This window comes from Lynx rufus, unplaced genomic scaffold (assembly GCF_022079265.1).
Source record: "Lynx rufus isolate CCGP_SWC_20201006 ecotype Redwood Valley unplaced genomic scaffold, mLynRuf1.p SCAF_24, whole genome shotgun sequence".
Classification (NCBI taxonomy): Eukaryota; Metazoa; Chordata; class Mammalia; order Carnivora; family Felidae; genus Lynx; species Lynx rufus.
The window spans coordinates 10,367,955-10,385,520 of NW_025814839.1; the positions used below are offsets into that span (position 1 = coordinate 10,367,955).

Genomic DNA, 17,566 nt, shown 5'->3' on the forward strand with positions numbered 1-17,566 from the left:
ATGGTTGCCCAGAGTCACACAGACCTGGTCTCAAACAGCAGCCCTGCTACCTTCCAGCTGGTAACGTGGCAGAACCTATTGAACCTCCCCGAGTCTCTGTGTCCTCATCTGTAAAATGAATATGATATGAGGCTGTTAGAAGGCCTGGGTGAAATAAAGCAGCTAAAGTGCCCCTTGTGTGGCCTTTAACACAATGCCATCCCTATCCAACCTCCCACCCCACCCAACCCCTTCCTGTAAAATAGCATGAACAAACTGAGGTCTAACCCTATCTTAGTCATCTCTGGACGGTGAGCTGGGCTTTTTCTCCCTCTCACCTCTTAACTCTGTCCTGGGACCTGCAACGTTCCAAGGTGGGATCATAAATGGGACTTTTGGCAAAACACCTCAAGGCGCGGGAAGAGATGGAGACTCTCTGAGCACAAAACACGTAAAGATGTGCTGAGACGGGGGTCATACAGGCAGTGTGGAAGGCCCGTTTATCTTCTGTGTCTCCCACTCTGAGCCAGACCACAATGCAAGTCAGGGCAACACATTCTCGTTCTTCACCTCCCTCACCCGGAAGCTCCCTCTGTCTCTACTGCCCATCTGCGTCTCCACACCTTCCCCGTCCAGGAGCACAGCTGATGGTACTGGATGCAAGAGCCCAAGAGGGGGCTGCAAGGTGTGGGCATGAAAGGTGGGGAGGAAGAATGGCATGAAGGGACGAAGGCACGCATCAACACCCCCTGTCCGGGAGAAACGTTAATTGCAAGCTGTGCATGTAATTTTAAATTTTTGAATAGCCGCACTACTATTGAAAAGTAAAAAGAGACGGGTGAAAGTAATTCTAATACCATATTCTATTTAACCCAACATAGCCGAAGTGTTATCAATCATCATGTAATCAATATAAAACATATTGATGAAATACTCTATTCCATTCTTCATACGTGATGAAAAGTGACAAAGTGATACAAAATGAGCAGTGATGAATTACACTCAGGGCACACATCAGTTTGGACCAACCACCTTTCAGGTGCTCAGTAGTTACTATGGACTGAATTGCACACCACCCCCCGATGCACATGTTGAAGCCCTAACCCCCAATGACTATATGTGGAGATAGGACCACTAAAGAGGTAATTAAGGTTAAGTGGGGGTTCATAAAGGTGGGCCCTGAATCAACAGGCCTGGTGTCCTTATCAGAAGAGGAAGAGACATCATCAGGAAGGTACTGTCTGAAAGCCAAGGAGAGAGCCCTCAGGAGACACCAACCCTACTGACACTTGGCCTTGAACTTCCAGGCTCCAAAACTGAGAAAACAGATGTCTGTTGTTTGAGCCATTCAGGCTGTGGTATTCTGTGATGGCAGCCTAAGCAGACTAATAGTCAATGTCGAGGTAATCCTGCAGAGAATGTCCCCAGCTCGAGAGCGGATGGACCTCAGTCTCAGAAGCTCGTGTAGACCTGAGCGCAGGGATTGCATGTGAACTTGGGTCTCAGAATTGAGGGCTCAGACCCACAAGGACTCCTCCATTACTTGTGGACATATTGGCCTCTAGAGTATTTGAACCCAGGCTCTAGAGGGCTTTTGAGGCTCAGGCCTTGGGAACCTTGGGGGGAGTAGTGTCAGAAAGTCAAGAGCTACCTGAATGGGGGCAGCAAAGAAAGAGGCTCGTGAAGCTGAGAAAGAACGCCTCAACCGGGATCTGTACTCTGCTCCACGGCCATGCCTGGAGGACATTCCAGGCTTCAGAAGGAATGGTGCAGCACAGAATGTGGATCAGAGGTGAAGTTCAAAATACAGAACCATCTGTATGTCATGGGCACCAAACAATCGGAACAGACACCGGCCATATACAACCATTGTAACCAGGTTGGTTCTTACCAGCTGAATATTATCAATCTTGAGGTAGATGATTCTGACCCAAAGCCTCAGCTGCAAATACATACCAGAATCTTGGGAGCCTGAGAAATGAGAGTTTCCATATTAATCTGTATCCTGTAGACAAACAGCTGATAACTAAAGGTACCAACAGACGGCTTGACCTATGTAAATTCCAGATACCAAGACTCAACACAGCTCAAGGAGGGCGACAAAGCTGAGCCAGCTCAAACCAGAACTGAATGCGAAATTTTCAGCAAATTTGCAAGCCAGTTATTAGACACAGCTACAGTTTAAAATTCAATGATGTGAACTCACAATTAAATGCATCACATTAAAACAAAGGTAATAAATACTCAAAACCCATCACTTCCTAATGATGCCATACATTTCACTCTTCTCTGTGCTCTTGACGTTATTTCTGGTTATGGTATCTGTTTGGTGGAAATATTGTAGAACAGGAGCGGCTGCAGGCAAATGTCTGCCCAGCTCTACATTCACTGACATCACGTTGGTAGCTCAAAGTCAGCCACAGTGGAAATATTCACGGCACAGAAATCCACAAATGCTACAAATCAGGGCTTATTTGTACCCCCCTCCCTTCCCCCGCCAAGAGAGATGGTTGTGGAGCATTCACCGGCACATCCCTGGGGACATGCTTCCTCTCCCCCACCAACCAAGGTTGAACTTTGGACTAAGCCAGCAGAACATAGGGGCTTTAGTCAAAAGGTGACAAAGACAGTGGCTTTTCTGCCACCCCTGAGTTGGCAGGCTGAGACTGTCACTCCTGCCAGACGCATTTACCATGGCTCTGAAACTAGCTAGAATTTAACATCCTCACTGGACAGGCTTAGCCTGTCCAAACGCTGGACATGAAAGAGAATGTGGAAAAGGCCACACAGAAAAGCCACAAGCAAGAAAAAAAGAAACAACAATAAAGTGTTCCACCTGGCCACGCTCTCGGATTCCACTGACATTTAAGGAAACAGCGAGTCCCCTTCAGAAGGAAACATCCTGCTTTCCAGGGGAAATCTCCTCCCCAAGAGATGCAAAGCCTGTGTGCCCATCTCCCAGTATTAAATGAGGCGAATTATTAGCAAAGATGTTGTCTTTCCCACTTACTGTTTTTCAAACCCGCTTCGCCGATTAGACTTTAGCCTACGTTGAACCAAACACCTTGACTACCTCCTAGATTTTTTTTAAATGTTTATTTATTATTGAGAGACAGAGAGACAGAGCATGAGCACAGGAGGGGCAGAGAGAAGGGGAGACACAGAATCCGAGGCAGGCTCCAGGCTCGGAGCTGTCAGCGCAGAGCCCGACGCGGGGCTCAAACCCACGAACCGTGAGATCATGACTTGAGCCGAAGTCGGACGCTTAACTGACAGAGCCACCCAGGCGCCCCGACTACCTCCTAGATTTTTATTTAATACCTCAGCCCTCTTATAATTCAATGACACCATCCCCAGTTTCATGGCCAGTTTAACATGATGCTAGAAAGAATAAAAACCTAACTGCTTTCCTCCTCGCCTGCTCTGCCAGATGTTCAGTGGCACCAGGCAGCCTGCCACGCGCTTGCTCGTGGAATCTCTCCTAGTGGAAGCTGACAATCGGGGTGTCCGCATGTGCCCAGTTCTTGGACTCATGAAGCCGATAACCTATCTTTCTCCAAAGCTGCTGGTGCTTTTTATTGCAAGTGTTTTAAGGAAAATAAACATCTCTGCAACTAAAACCAAAACATTGACCTGGAGCTATGATCTGCCCATGGCGAAGTTTAGTTAGGTGAAGGCAACTGCAAAGACACAGGGAGAAATTACTGCCCTGCCCCCCCCCGCCCCCCCACAAGTTCCCCAGCAGACCCCAGCAGGGTACAGATTATGCAAGTGTTTGAGATTTTGCTTTAGAGCTCCATTTGGTAGACAGCTGAAGCAAGGCAGTTAGAAATAACAAAGGTGGAATTCTGGCAAAGGAAGAAGCTTTTTTTTCTTTGTAAGAGGTTAGGCACTTCTTGGTTCTTCCTCAGTTTTCTGTGGTCACTCATTTTCATCAACAAATATTGAATATCAGGTATCACCAGGGATACGCCAGGCATGACTGGATATACTGGAGACACGGCAGCGAACAAAACATTCAAAATCCCTGTCCTCAGTGAATAAGAGGCAATGGTGTGAATTAAAATAGGGCAAAGATGGGGCGCCTGGGTGGCGCAGTCGGTTAAGCGTCCGACTTCAGCCAGGTCACGATCTCGCGGTCCGTGAGTTCGAGCCCCGCGTCAGGCTCTGGGCTGATGGCTCAGAGCCTGGAGCCTGTTTCCGATTCTGTGTCTCCCTCTCTCTCTGCCCCTCCCCCGTTTATGCTCTGTCTCTCTCTGTCCCAAAAATGAATAAACTTTGAAAAAAAAAATGGGGCAAAGACAACAAACAAGTTAGTGGGTGATGAAATAGGATGGAGAAGGGAGTGTTGGTTATATACTATGAGACTATAAAACAAGGTGATGCAGGGAGCCCGGGTGGCTCTGTCAGTTAAGCATCCGACATTGGCTCAGGTCATGCTCTCACGGTCTGTGAGTTTAAGCCCTGTGTCAGACTCTGTGCTGACAGCTCGGAGCCTGGAGTCTGCTTTGGATTCTGTGTCCCCCTCTCTCTCTCTGCCCCTCCCCTGCTCGTGCTCTCCCAGAAATAAATAAATATTGGGGTGCCTAGGTGGCTCAGTTGGTTAAGCAGCCGACTTCGGCTCAGGTCATGATCTCGCAGTTCATGAGTTCGAGCCCCGTGTCGGGCTCTGTGCTGACAGCTCAGAGCCTGGAGCCTGTTTCAGATTCTGTGTCTCCCTCTCTCTGACCCTCCCCCGTTCATGCTGTGTCTCTCTCTGTCTCAAAAATAAACGTTAAAAAAAAAATTAAAAAAAAAAGAAAGAAAGAAAGAAAGAAAGAAAGAAAGAAAGAAAGATTTTCAAAAATTAAAAAAACAAAACCACCAAGGTGATGCCTATAGCCTGGTGATGGGGAGAAAGCTGCTATTTTATCTAGAGTGGCCAGAGGAGGCTGTTCTGTAAAGGGAGCTCTCGGCCTGACATCTGGATGGTGAGAACCATTCACATAAAGATATAGGAGGAAGGGGGGTGGAGGACAACAGGTGTATTCCAGAGGAAAATAGTGGATGGGAGCCAAAGTTGGAACAAGCTGGAAGTGTTAGAGAAACAGAGAGTAGCTAGTGTGGCTGGAGCTGAGTGAGAGAGGGTGAGAGAAGCAGTCAATGAAATTAGAGAAATGGACCTCGGGCCTCATAGGCCATGGTGAGCATTTGGGTCCTAGTCTAAATGTAATGAGAATCCATTGGAGGGTGCTGAACAAGAGAAGGATATGATCTGATTAAAACAAATTTTTTTAACGTTTATTTATTTTGTGTGTGTGTGTGTGTGTGTGTGTGTGTGTGTGTGTGAGAGAGAGAGAGAGAGAGAGAGAGAGAGAGCGAGCGAGCCTGAGCAGGGGAGGGGCAGAGAGAGAGGGAGACACAGAACCCGAAGTAGGCTCCAGGCTCTGAGCTGTCAGCACAGAGCCTGACACAAGGCTGGAACCCACGAACCATGAGCTCATGACCTGAGCTGAAGTCAGACACTTAACCAACTGAGCCACCCAGGCGCCCTGACTATGATCTGATTCTTAAGAGAACATTCCATATGCTGCATAGAGCCCAGTTGAAAGGCTGTAAGAGTTGACAATGGTCTGGCCGGCAAATAGCAGTGAACCGGGGAGAAGTGGGTAGACTCGGGATTTATTTAGAGCCACAGGACTGGCTAATGGATTGGATGTGGGGGACAAGGGAAAGGCAGGGTCAATGTGCTACAATGACTCGTTGATACCTCTGCCTCCTTTGCTAGGATATAAGATCTACCATAGCCTAGACTCTATCATGTCCACTGTCACAGTTCCCAAGTGTTTGTTGATGGGATGACTTAATTCTTTATGAGGTAACAACGTTTAATAAGGGACATTCACTTTGAGATATGGTTTGTGTCTGAGCTGGTAAGTAGAATGAGTTTTTCCCAACTTTTTTTTTTCCTGGACACAATTAGAGATGAGACTAATAAATTAATTAAAAGTTACATCCAGGATGGTAGATAGGCGGCTCGTGTACTCCCACTTCCCTCTCCTGTGTCCAAGGCAGACATCACTAGTGGATCACAGCACTCTTTCAGTCTGAGTCCAGATTTGGTCTTGAAAATCCTCTATGCACAGGATGTAATTCATTTGCCATCTCGAAAGGAGACTCTGGTGTCTATAATGACACCTTATTAACTCCATTTGAGGGTTGGCATGCAAGAGACCAACAGGAGGAACAGACCTCAACCAAATCCCTTTATGAATGAGGCTGATTTTTAATCAGTGAATTTAAATAGCTGGAAAAATTATTGTTGACCTCAGACATTCACTGGCGGTTCTCAGCAACTTCTACGTCTCACCATTCAACACCCAGGACCTCCACGTCCACAGCCTGTAACTCAGAACGTCTTCATTTACAAGTTCAAGCCTGACTTGGCCCACCAGCCCCTCCCCCTGACTTGAGACTTGCCTCAAAGCCCCAGAATTGTTTCAGAAAAATGGATTTACATGCTGGTCAATGCCTCGGATGCAGGCAAAGTTAAGGCTTCTGAATTGCACCTTATGAATCATTCAAAGAAGCCCTCAGTGCCTCCCCCCATGTCACATCATCCCCACACCCTCCAGCCAGCGGGTGGACTTTAATGAGTCCCCTACATGTTCCATAAAGGCAAGCACTTGGCCCTACGTCCTTAGCCCAGAACTGATAAACACAGCCGCGTGCCCAACGGGTAGGTCACCGCTGTGGGCTGGAGGAACCTGGCTCAAGTTAATTGCATTTTTATCATCTTGAATGTGACCCAGAGGCCCTGCCCATTTTTTTTCTCTGTTACTGATGTCTTCGTGTGTCTTTGACACCTCTAGTTAACCGTAGATCGAGGGCAAGTTTTCTTCTCTGCTTTTCTTAAACCGCTCTCCACTGAGGGTAGATATCTTTTTAATTCTTTTCCTTGTGGCTAGGGCTACCTCAGAGGATCCCACATAAAAATTAAAAAAAAAAGAATTAAAAGACCATGTTTTCAAATCTAAGCATCATAGTAACTTGAACCCTTGAACCTTTGGCTACATAAGGATTCGCACAATACTTCGTTTTCTGAAATTCTTTCCCAGATGACAGGCAATGTGCTCAGTCTTATAGTTAGGCTTGGGGCCTTACATAATACAGTTGGAAGTGCATTAGCTTTGGAGTCAGCGGTGGATTCAAATCCCAGCTCTACCAGCAATTAGCTAGGCATCCATGAACAAATCAACTCACTTCTCTAGGCCTCAGTTTCTTTATCTATGGTATGGGATACAGAGATAACAAGATCTGCTTCACACTGTTGCTGGCATTTGTGAGAACAGAGATGGGCGAGGAATGCAGGAATAAGTCAACAGAAGGTAGTCTTTGTTTTTTAGCTGGTTTTGTGAGATCATCTGAAAATGTTCACAGGCAGTGACAAAAAAGCGTCAACGTTGGAGACAAACAGTCCCAGCCCTGTCCCTTATCTGCTAAGTGGTCTTGCTCTGGTCATTTTACCTCCCTGAACCTCAGTTTCTCATCTGTAGGATGGAATCAATGTCTCCTTCCAGGGGTTTCTTTGATGAGAACAAAAGGAGACAAGGTGTATCATATCTTCTATTCCACTTCGTTCCTTCCCTTAGCTCTTCTAATGCTCTGAGAACAGAGATGAGACCAGGGAATTCAGAGTTGCCACTTACAAGCCACATAGTGATGAACAAACTACCTAATTTCTCTGAGTCCCAGAGTGGGGATTGCATAAATACTTTCTCCCTCTCACAGGGCTCTTGTGAGGATTAAATGAGTTAATACATGTGAAGCATTTAGAACAGTGCCCGACCCATGGTAAGTGCTTGATAAATGGTAGCTGTGTATCTTACATCATCCGTGTACCCTGAGTGACTGTAACTATTTTACAATATGATCGCGATCTCATGGATTCCTCCCTGTCCCTAGTCAGGGAGCTCCAGGCACAGTGCAGCATGAGATGCGGGAATATCACACCCAATCCCAGATTCTGAACCTTGGAGGGTTACGTTTTCAGGCCAGCTAGAGCCAATATGATAGGGAGAGGTGGGGAGTCAAGAAGGATAGTTCATAAGTGGAGACTGTGCAAATCAGCGGTTAGTACTGGATTTCCAGATTAATTTTAAATCTCTTCCTATGGGGATTGTTGAACAAGCCATTACTCTAATGGATGTAACCACAGGCTGCACAATAAAGCACTAATCCACCACTTAGAGCAGACGCTGCATGCATTAAGCCCTGTAATTTTTAAAAATTTTTTTATTGAAATATAACATAATACAGGAAAGCACACAAATGATTAAACTCAATAGACTTTCACAAAATGAACACACCCCGCTAACCCACACCCCCATCAAGAAAAGGAACATTACCAAGGCTCCCCCAGAAAGCTTCCTTGTGTCCTCTCCAGTCACTACCACACCCCCAACCCCCAAAAATCACTATCCTGAATTCTGCGGCTGAGATCAGCTCCTCCTGTTTCAAACTTTACATAAATGAAATTGTACAGTTGGAGCTCTTTATATTATCAGGTTGTTTTCATCCAACATTATGTTTCTGAGGCTTATCCATACTGTCTCATAAAGCTGGATGGAGTTTGGTCTTTCTCAGGTCCCTTCTAATTTCCATTCGGTGAAGATAGCATGACGCATTCATTATGGTATTGATGGACATTTGGGTTGTTTCCACTTTGAGGGGGTACTATGAACAGAGCTGCTGTGAACATGCTTGTGCATGTGTTTTGCTGAACATACGCATTTCTGTTGCAAATACACCTAAAAGTGGAATTGTTGCTCATCGAGTTTGCACATGCTCAGCATTACTAGATACTTCTGTATCCCAAGCCCTATTTTTTAAAAAATTTTAATGTTTATTTATTTTTGAGAGAGAGAAAGAGAGAGAGAGAGACAGGGCATGAGCAGGGGAGGGACAGAGAGAGGGAGACACAATCTGAAGCAGGCTCCAGGCTCGGAGCTGTCAGCACAGAGCCCGACGCTGGGGTCGAACCCACAAACCGTGAGATCATGACCTGAGCCGAAGTCGGACACAACCAACTAAGCCACGCAGGCACCCCCCCCCAAAGTCTATTTTTTAAACAACTTTCAAAACATACACCAATAAGACAATCTTGAAAAACTAGAAAATACAGATCAGTAGATATAAATAAGTAATGGAACCACACACAAGTACATCACTAAGCAATGATTATTCATATTTTGGCATATCAACTTCCAATATTTTTCTATACAGACACGTAATTTTAATAAGGCAAGAGAACCACTCTGCCTGCACCATTTGGTAACCTGATTTTTTTTATTCAGCAACAGATTATGAACATCTTCCATGCAATAAATGCACATCTACGACTCCATTTTTTAAGGTTTTTAGTATGAAAATGTTCAGATATCCATAAAGGCAGACAGAATAATATAATTAATACATATTAATTATATTAACAATATATATATTGTTAAAATATTAAGAATATTAACAAATATTAACAATATATAGATCTTTTTTAAGAGAGAGAGAGAGAGAGAGAGAGAGAGAGAGAGAGAGCGCGCTAGCAGGGGAGAGGGACAGAGGGAGAGAGAATCTTCAGCAGGCTCCACTCTCAGCACAGAGCCCTTAGTGGGGCTCGATCCTATGACCCTGGGATCATTACCTGAGCCGGAAACAAGAGTCAGACACTCAACCAACTGAGCCACCCAGGCATCCCTTCCCCCATTATTTTCAAGCATTTATTATCTTATCTGTAAATATTTAAACGACTATCTACAGAAGAACTCTTCTTATTTTTATTTTTTTTAAATTTTTTTTAATGTTTATTTATTTTTGAGACAGAGAGAGACAGAGCATGAACAGGGGAGGGGCAGAGAGAGAGGGAGACACAGAATCGGAAGCAGGCTCCAGGCTCTGAGCCATCAGCCCAGAGCCCGACGTGGGGCTGGAACTCATGGACCGCGAGATTGTGACCTGAGCTGAAGTCGGACGCCTAACCGACTGAGCCACCCAGGCACCCCAGAAGAACTCTTTTGAAAGCAAAAACCATAATAACATTACCACATCTAAAAATTAGCAATAATTCTTCAATATCAAATATCCACTCAAGCATAACAACCATCTTAATAGCTGTATAATATTCCAGTGTAAGAATGCAGCAAAATTCACCTAACCTATTTCCTATTGCTGGACTTCTTCATTATTTTCAATTTGGTCCTGTTATATAAACAGTGCTTAGAGGGACATCTTCGGAGTTAGATCATTATTACTTTAGTTGCTTGGAATGAACTCCTAAAGCATGCATCTTTAAGATTCTAGACCCTTCACTGAAGTCTTCTACATTGACACTGTGTTTCAGTTCTGAAGAGGTAGCTAATTCAGGAAATGTTTGAAACAAAATGAGCTCTTCTCACAAGAAATGAGAGAAAAGCAAGAAATACAGGGTGAGAGGTTGAAAATACTTGACACATGACTGTGCACTTTTCGCTTTAGTATAGTCTTCAGCAGTGGGGATGGGGGGAGCAGTTTATGGAAAGCAAAATGAAACATAAAGTGTTCATGAAATAAACCCCTCCTAAATTACTGGCTACATCCAGCTGAGCCACAGATAGAACCAGGCTGCACCAGTGAGATCATTTCCCATCCCCAGGACTCTTCACGTAAAATATCTGCCCTACTTATTAGCACTTCCTGTAATCCCAGCCCCTCCAGAAGTGACTGTTGTCACCCAGATGAGCCTATTGCCCGGGGCTATAATCCATGCACCTTTTGCAAAGCAAATGAAAACTTTGACTTTTCCTGAACAGACTATAGTCTTTGACCACATCTTTGCCTGGGTCTTTTCTGTAGCGTGAACTAACATTTTGCAGTCATGATTTCACTTAAAAGTAAAAAAAAAAAAAAAAAAAAAAAGCAACAACAACAACAACAAAAAACTGCATTAAAAAGCCAGAAACCCCACAGGTTCACCAAGCTCATCTCGGAACACCTGAACCGTGCTCAGGAGCAACACTTGGGATGCTAGACCAAAAATCACCCGGCCGCCCACTGGGAGAGAAGTGACACTCTGTCATTTGTCCAACCCACAACCCACGGGAGCGCAAAGCAATAACAATAATAAAAATAGCAGGCAGTTCACACTCTGTTATTGCGAAATTAATGCTTGTAAATATATTTCAACAGGTATTCATTTCCTCATGACTCTATTCCAGAAATGGATAAGAACAAGAAACACCTTTAAAACCAGTTTTCCCGTCACCTACCCTTCACCTGATCTAATGTATTGACAGATAGTATAATGTGATGGCTTTTGGAACCAGCCTGAATCCTGGCTCAGCCACTGATAAGATGTTTAAATGTGGGCGAGCTATCTAATCTCCGAGTCTCATTGCCCTCATCTGTAAAATGAGGAGAATAATAATGAAATCTACTTCACAGGGCAGGGATGAAAATAAAATGAGTCAAGATGCATGTATCCGGCACTTGGACTGCATCTGTTAAATACACACTACAACCAGAAGGGCCAATACTCCTGATGGCTGGTGTTTAATACCACACCCCAACTGCTTGACCATGCCACTGGGGTTCTTCTGTCCACTTAATTTCGGTGAGATTTTCTTACCACCTGTGAGGGGAGTCAGAGATGTCTCATTCCTGTCTGATGGGAAAACCAGGTGCCGGAGGATGTGCAACTGTAATAAGCTTAGGACACTATAGTTTGGCCTTTGCCTTGACAGACAAAGAGCTGGATCCTTTTCAGACACTGTTTTTTTTTTTGTTTTTTTTTTTTTTAAATTTTTTTTTTCAACGTTTATTTTTGGGACAGAGAGAGACAGAGCATGAACGGGGGAGGGGCAGAGAGAGAGGGAGACACAGAATCGGAAACAGGCTCCAGGCTCCGAGCCATCAGCCCAGAGCCCGACGCGGGGCTCGAACTCACGGACCGCGAGATCGTGACCTGGCTGAAGTCGGACGCTTAACCGACTGCGCCACCCAGGCGCCCCATCAGACACTGTTTTTAAGATGACATTAGTTAGTCCACAGGAAGCATTTCGAATAGAGTTGCCCAAGTAAGTGTTGGCTCTTGTCATTATCAGCGTTTTTCTTATTAGTATTACCTTTATCGGAAGTGGAGTCAACAGCTTGAATCAATGGAAAGGAAAAAGGATGGATCACAACTGAACCAACCTATGTCCTTCCTCCATACCCACAAACCCATCATTGAGAAGAAAATAAGCAATTTCATCCTACGGACCACTTTTTCTGTAACATGAAAGAGGCTACAATTTGAGTCACGCTTTTTATTTTTTCAGTTGACCATATGAGCCATCATATGAGTTATTCTCAGGAAGTCAAGGGTCTCCCTCTAGAAGCTTCACTTACTCCTTTGGGTTGTCTAATAAACAGAGGTTCACTGGGTACCTTGCTCACCCAGAGGAGAAAGCTTGCGCTTGCAGCGTCCTCCGCTGCCATTGCTTTTCACTACCACAAGGTGTCGCTGTAGAGAACAGGTCCTCCAAGATCTGCCAGACCATACTGGCCTTTCTTTGCTGACATCTCACTGATCCGCATCATAGCTCTCAAAACCCATAGGATTTCATTAGATGCCTTCTCCCAGACAATCAGTTTACCTGCACATGGGAGGTTACCTTTAGGGGCTCCAGGATGCCCTATCCCTGTTCAATCTGAGGGAAGCTGTCCAAGCATCTGACCAAACCCATTTTCTGGCTGCTTTTTTTGGGGGGTGTGGGGAGGGAACTTACAAGGAGAGCACAATTTTTTTTCCTATTGAGAAGCCAAGATATGTTACATAAATCATTTTAATAGATGCGCAATGATGTGGAGTGAAAATGTTTCCCCCAAATCAAATCTCACTGCAGCCGTATTATACCATCAGATGGATGGGGGACATTAGGGCGACCCCTTAGAAGCTTACCTGGACCTCATCCTCTCAAAATTTCCCACGAAAACAAAAACAGAGTCAGCAAGAATGCTCATAGAAGCACTCTTCTGCCCTGAGCTGAAAAAAATGCAGGACAGCCAAATCAAAGAGCCTGATAAGTGTCTAATGATGCTTCAGCAAGTTCTCTTAGGGTGCGTCTGAGGCAGACAAAGTCTGAGGGTCAGGAATTTCTGAATGTCTTTCTGCTGCTGTCAGTCTCATGGGTGCCATTTAAAGAAAATGCATGGCCTGGCCCTTCAGCACATCTGACGTGTTTCACTTTAGGAATCATTCTTGGTCAGATTAGCTCCAAACAAGAGTTTCCTGGCAGCATGTGGATGCAAAGTTAAAGAAATCAATTAGAAGTGGGACCTCATCAAAATAAAAAGCTTCTGCACAGCAAAGGAAACAATCAGCAAAACTAAAAGGCAACTGATGGAATGGGAGAAGATTATTGCAAACGACATATCAGATAAAGGGTTAGTATCCAAAATCTATAAAGAACTTATCAAACTCAACACCCAAAAAAGCAAATAATCCAGTGAAGAAATGGGCAAAAGACATGAATAGACACTTCTCCAAAGAAGACATCCAGATGGCCAACAGACATATGAAAAAATGTTCAGCATCACTCATCAGGGAAATACAAATCAAAACCACAATGAGATACCACCTTACACCTGTCAGAATGGCTAACATTAACAACTCAGGCAACAACAGATGTTGGTAAGGATACGGAGAAAGAAGATCTCTTTTACATTGTTGGTGGGAATGCAAGCTGGTGTAGCCACAGTATGGAGGTTCCTCAAAAAATTAAAAACAGAACTACCCTACAACTCAGCAATTGCACTACTAGGTATTTATCCAAGGGATACAGGTGTGCTGTTTCAAAGGACACATGCACTCCAATGTTTATAGCAGCACTATCAACAATAGCCAAAGTATGGGAAGAGCTCAAATGTCCATCGATGGATGAATGGATAAAGAAGATATGGGGTGTGTGTGTGTGTGTGTGTGTGTGTATACATGTGTGTGTGTGTATATATATACATATACATACATATATATACACACATATATACATACACACACATCTTTTTTATCCATATATACATATATATACACATATATGTATATAAATACACATATACACACACACATATATATATACATATATATACATACATACACACACACACAATGGACTATTACTCGGCAATCAAAAAGAATGAAATCTTGCCATTTGCAACTATGTGGATGGAACTGGAGGGTATGATGCTAAGTGAAATTAGTCAGAGAAAGACAAAAATCATATGACTTCACTCATATGAGAACTTTAAGAGACAAAACAGATGAACATAAGGGAAGGGAAACAAAAATAAGATAAAAAACAGGGAGGGGGACAAAACAGAAGAGACTCATAAATATGGAGAACAAACTGAGGGTTGCTGGAGGGGTTGTGGGAGGGAGGATGGGCTAAATGGGTAAGGGGCATTAAGGAATCTACTCCTGAAATCATTGTTTTACTACATGCTAACTAATTTGGATGTAAATTTTAAAAAATAAAATAAAAAGAAATCAATTAGAACATTATTCTGCAAGAAAATTCTTTGAATCAGAAGAGATTTTTTAGGAATCTCTGCAATGAAGCAAGATCCAAGCAACTAGTTAAGGCGGGAATCTGAATCCCCATCCCTGCCCTGAGACAGCTCACCCTTAGATCCTGTGAACTCTTTCCCTCAAAGTCTACTTCAGGAAAGCACAAGGATTTGCAGGGAGGAAGTGTATGTTCCGAGCAGGTCTGCTCTCTTGCACAATTCCAGGGGCACCATTTACAATGTGTGCCCCAGGGGGAACAGAGCCCCCAAAATACAATTTGTAGAATACAAATAACAATACCCCAGGGGGGTTGTACAATTGAGCAGCCCTTTATTGGTAGTGATAGAAAGGTAAAAATAAGAGCTTAAAGAGCTCTCAGGGCTTGTGGGAGGAAGTGTGTTGTGGAGAGAGAGAGGGAGAGAGAGAGAGACCAGATTATTGGTAAGAGTGTCTCAGGTGGATCGCAGACTAGATACAGCCGTAAGTGCATGTTCAGGTTCATGTACCTTTCCCTGCAATACCCATCTAGGTCTTTGAGTTGTCACTTATCAGAAGCATTTGGTCTAGAAAAGTGAATGGGAAGTGACCAGGTAAAACAGAGAGAGAAAGGGAAGGTATCTCAGGCAGAGAAAATATTATGCACATGATCACAGCCAGGACAGGACCCGGAAGGCTGGGTGACTATAGACACCTTTTGCCAAGTTCCTCCTCTGTGTCAGGCACTGGTCTAGGACTTGACGTAAGGTCGTCTCAACTGTGAGAGGAAGACGAGAGAGGACAGCTTAACCCTGGGGACCAAACCCTGAAGCAAACAGCTTTCAGGCTGACACAGCTCAGCAGACCCTGAGTGAACGGGAGAGAGCTGGCCTGTGGTTCTGGGCACACGTTTTGCATCTTCTGGGATTCATCTAAATGTACTATGACAAGGACAGGCAGTGGCAGACAACCACACTAGGACCAGGAGGCCATGAGAAGCTGCTTCTTACAGTGACAGGCAAGACCCAAGTTGTAAATTCAGAAAGGGAGCCTTTGGCCACCACCCCCAACACACACAACTGCACCACGCCTCAGACCCTTCCCATCTCCCTGTGTACGGACTCGGAGTGACATTAGCCATTGCAAATTCCTGAGGAGTGCGTCCTGTCTCCAGCAAGTAATCCCTGCCGTCAATCAAGCGGGAGAACATGGGTCCAAAGATTGCAGCCTGGTTGTCTTGTGCCTTATTCCATTGTCTGTTGTCTGTCTGGAAATTCTAAACCAGGAGTGCTTCGGAGATGGCTGGTGTGCTCCCGAAAAAGCCTCTCTTCCTGCTAATGCATTTACATCCACACTGGCAGGTCTGTGACGAACAACTCTCCCATTCCATTTAGTCATTAAGCACAATAGGTAATAATGTGCATTGCAGGCTGGGGTTTGCATTCCTTTTAAAAAAAAAAGAAGTCAATCAGTGTATCTCAGAACTGAAAGCCAACTGCCTCCAGAGGCTTCTCCAAGCTTCTGTTTTCTCAGCGCCTGTGTGCGGATGGCACCAAGAGAGCGCCACAGTTAGAACAGTGGCTCCTGGATTCAGACAGACCAGAGTGTGCACATCCTGACATCGCCACCTTCTTGTTGGGTGACTTTCGCCCAGCGCTTCAATTCTGTGAGCCTCAAAGTTGCCCCATCTTTGAAATTATAGTGCTTGCCTCGTAGGGCTACTGAAGGGATTCGATGAGCTAACACGGGTGAGGCATGAGGGCCCGGCCTCCCCCACAGAAAGTGCTCTGTAAGTAATGGCTACCATTAGGATGATTTTCCAAGCCTCAGTCCTCTCCAGGGTTTCTGCCCTCAAGGATATCTGGCTTCTTCCGAGCCCCCCTCCAAGTTGTAATTGCTTCTGAATATGAGGGGGCAAACAGACGAGAAGGGAGGTGGGGAGGTGAGGGGAACAGGAAGAGGCACATTAGACTCCTGCACACGAACAGACTTGCCAATATTCCCTCCCCAGTGAGGTGCGGAACTCCTAATAGCAGTTGCCTAGAAACGGAGAGCTGTGGTAGGCTTCTGCTCCCTTCCAGAAATCACCCTAATTGGGATGCATGTAGAACTGTTTGTTGACACTTCGAAGGTTTTTCCTCTTCTTCTTCCAGAAGAGATGCAGTCCTCCCATACAAATGCTGACTCACATTAATTAAGGAGTAGCCCTCGGCCAAGGCACCTTTTAACCCCACGGAAGCCGGCGTGGCTGGCGGCCTTGGTTGGCGGCCTCCGATGAAATGGCCATTTTAGGTTGCCATCACTGTGTTTGCATTTCAGGATGTTTACAAGGTCTGAGGCGACTTTTGAAGGCAGGATGGTGTGCGGACGCGGGTGTGTGTGCACCTGTGTGAACAGTGAGGTCATATGAAGCTTGCAAAGTCCAGGAAATTCAATCAAAATGCAACATGTGCGTACTGTGTAGCCTGATATTAGACGCTAGAGGTGCCTTCCTTTTGGGGGGTTTAAACACCTCTTGCAGTCATTTGGCATAGGTAGGTCAGAGACCGCATTACAAGCTAAAGAAATAACTTCCCTGAGAGGCACATAGGGAGCCCCTTTCATTTGATCACTTCTTAGAACACAGCTATATTCTAGCTCCCAGTTGGAAAAAAAATATATATATATATATTGCAAAGACATCCATTTATCTCTTTCCTGTTTGGATGATTCAGCTTCTGCACGGACGGTTCTATACACCTGCTCCATCCAAAGAGAATGTAAAGGGACCACATCGAACTAGGGTGGCGGTGTTATTATGTGCCAGAAAGTCAGCGTGTATTTAATTAGGTTCTGAAATGCAAGAATTTCAAATGATTTAGTTATTCATGCAGTAAATATTTTATGAGGCTCTCCTTTGTGCTGGTTCTAGGGATAGAGAAAAGATTTAGAAATTGGCCCTGCCCTCAGGGAGCTCTGTCTGGTGGTGGGGATGGGAGGAGGGAGTGCATGGACAGACAAGTCAGTGAGCAGTTCAGGGGTGCCTAATGCAGCCTGGGAAGAGCAGAGGTGACT

The 17,566-nt window shown here is 44.8% G+C and overlaps 1 protein-coding gene across 1 annotated transcript in view; it reads left to right on the plus strand.

Annotated features, from left to right (window-relative positions):
• Positions 1–17,566, plus strand: part of CCDC60 (coiled-coil domain containing 60) — a 162,292-nt gene that overhangs the window by 70,738 nt on the left and 73,988 nt on the right. The gene's annotated exons all lie outside the window — the stretch shown is intronic.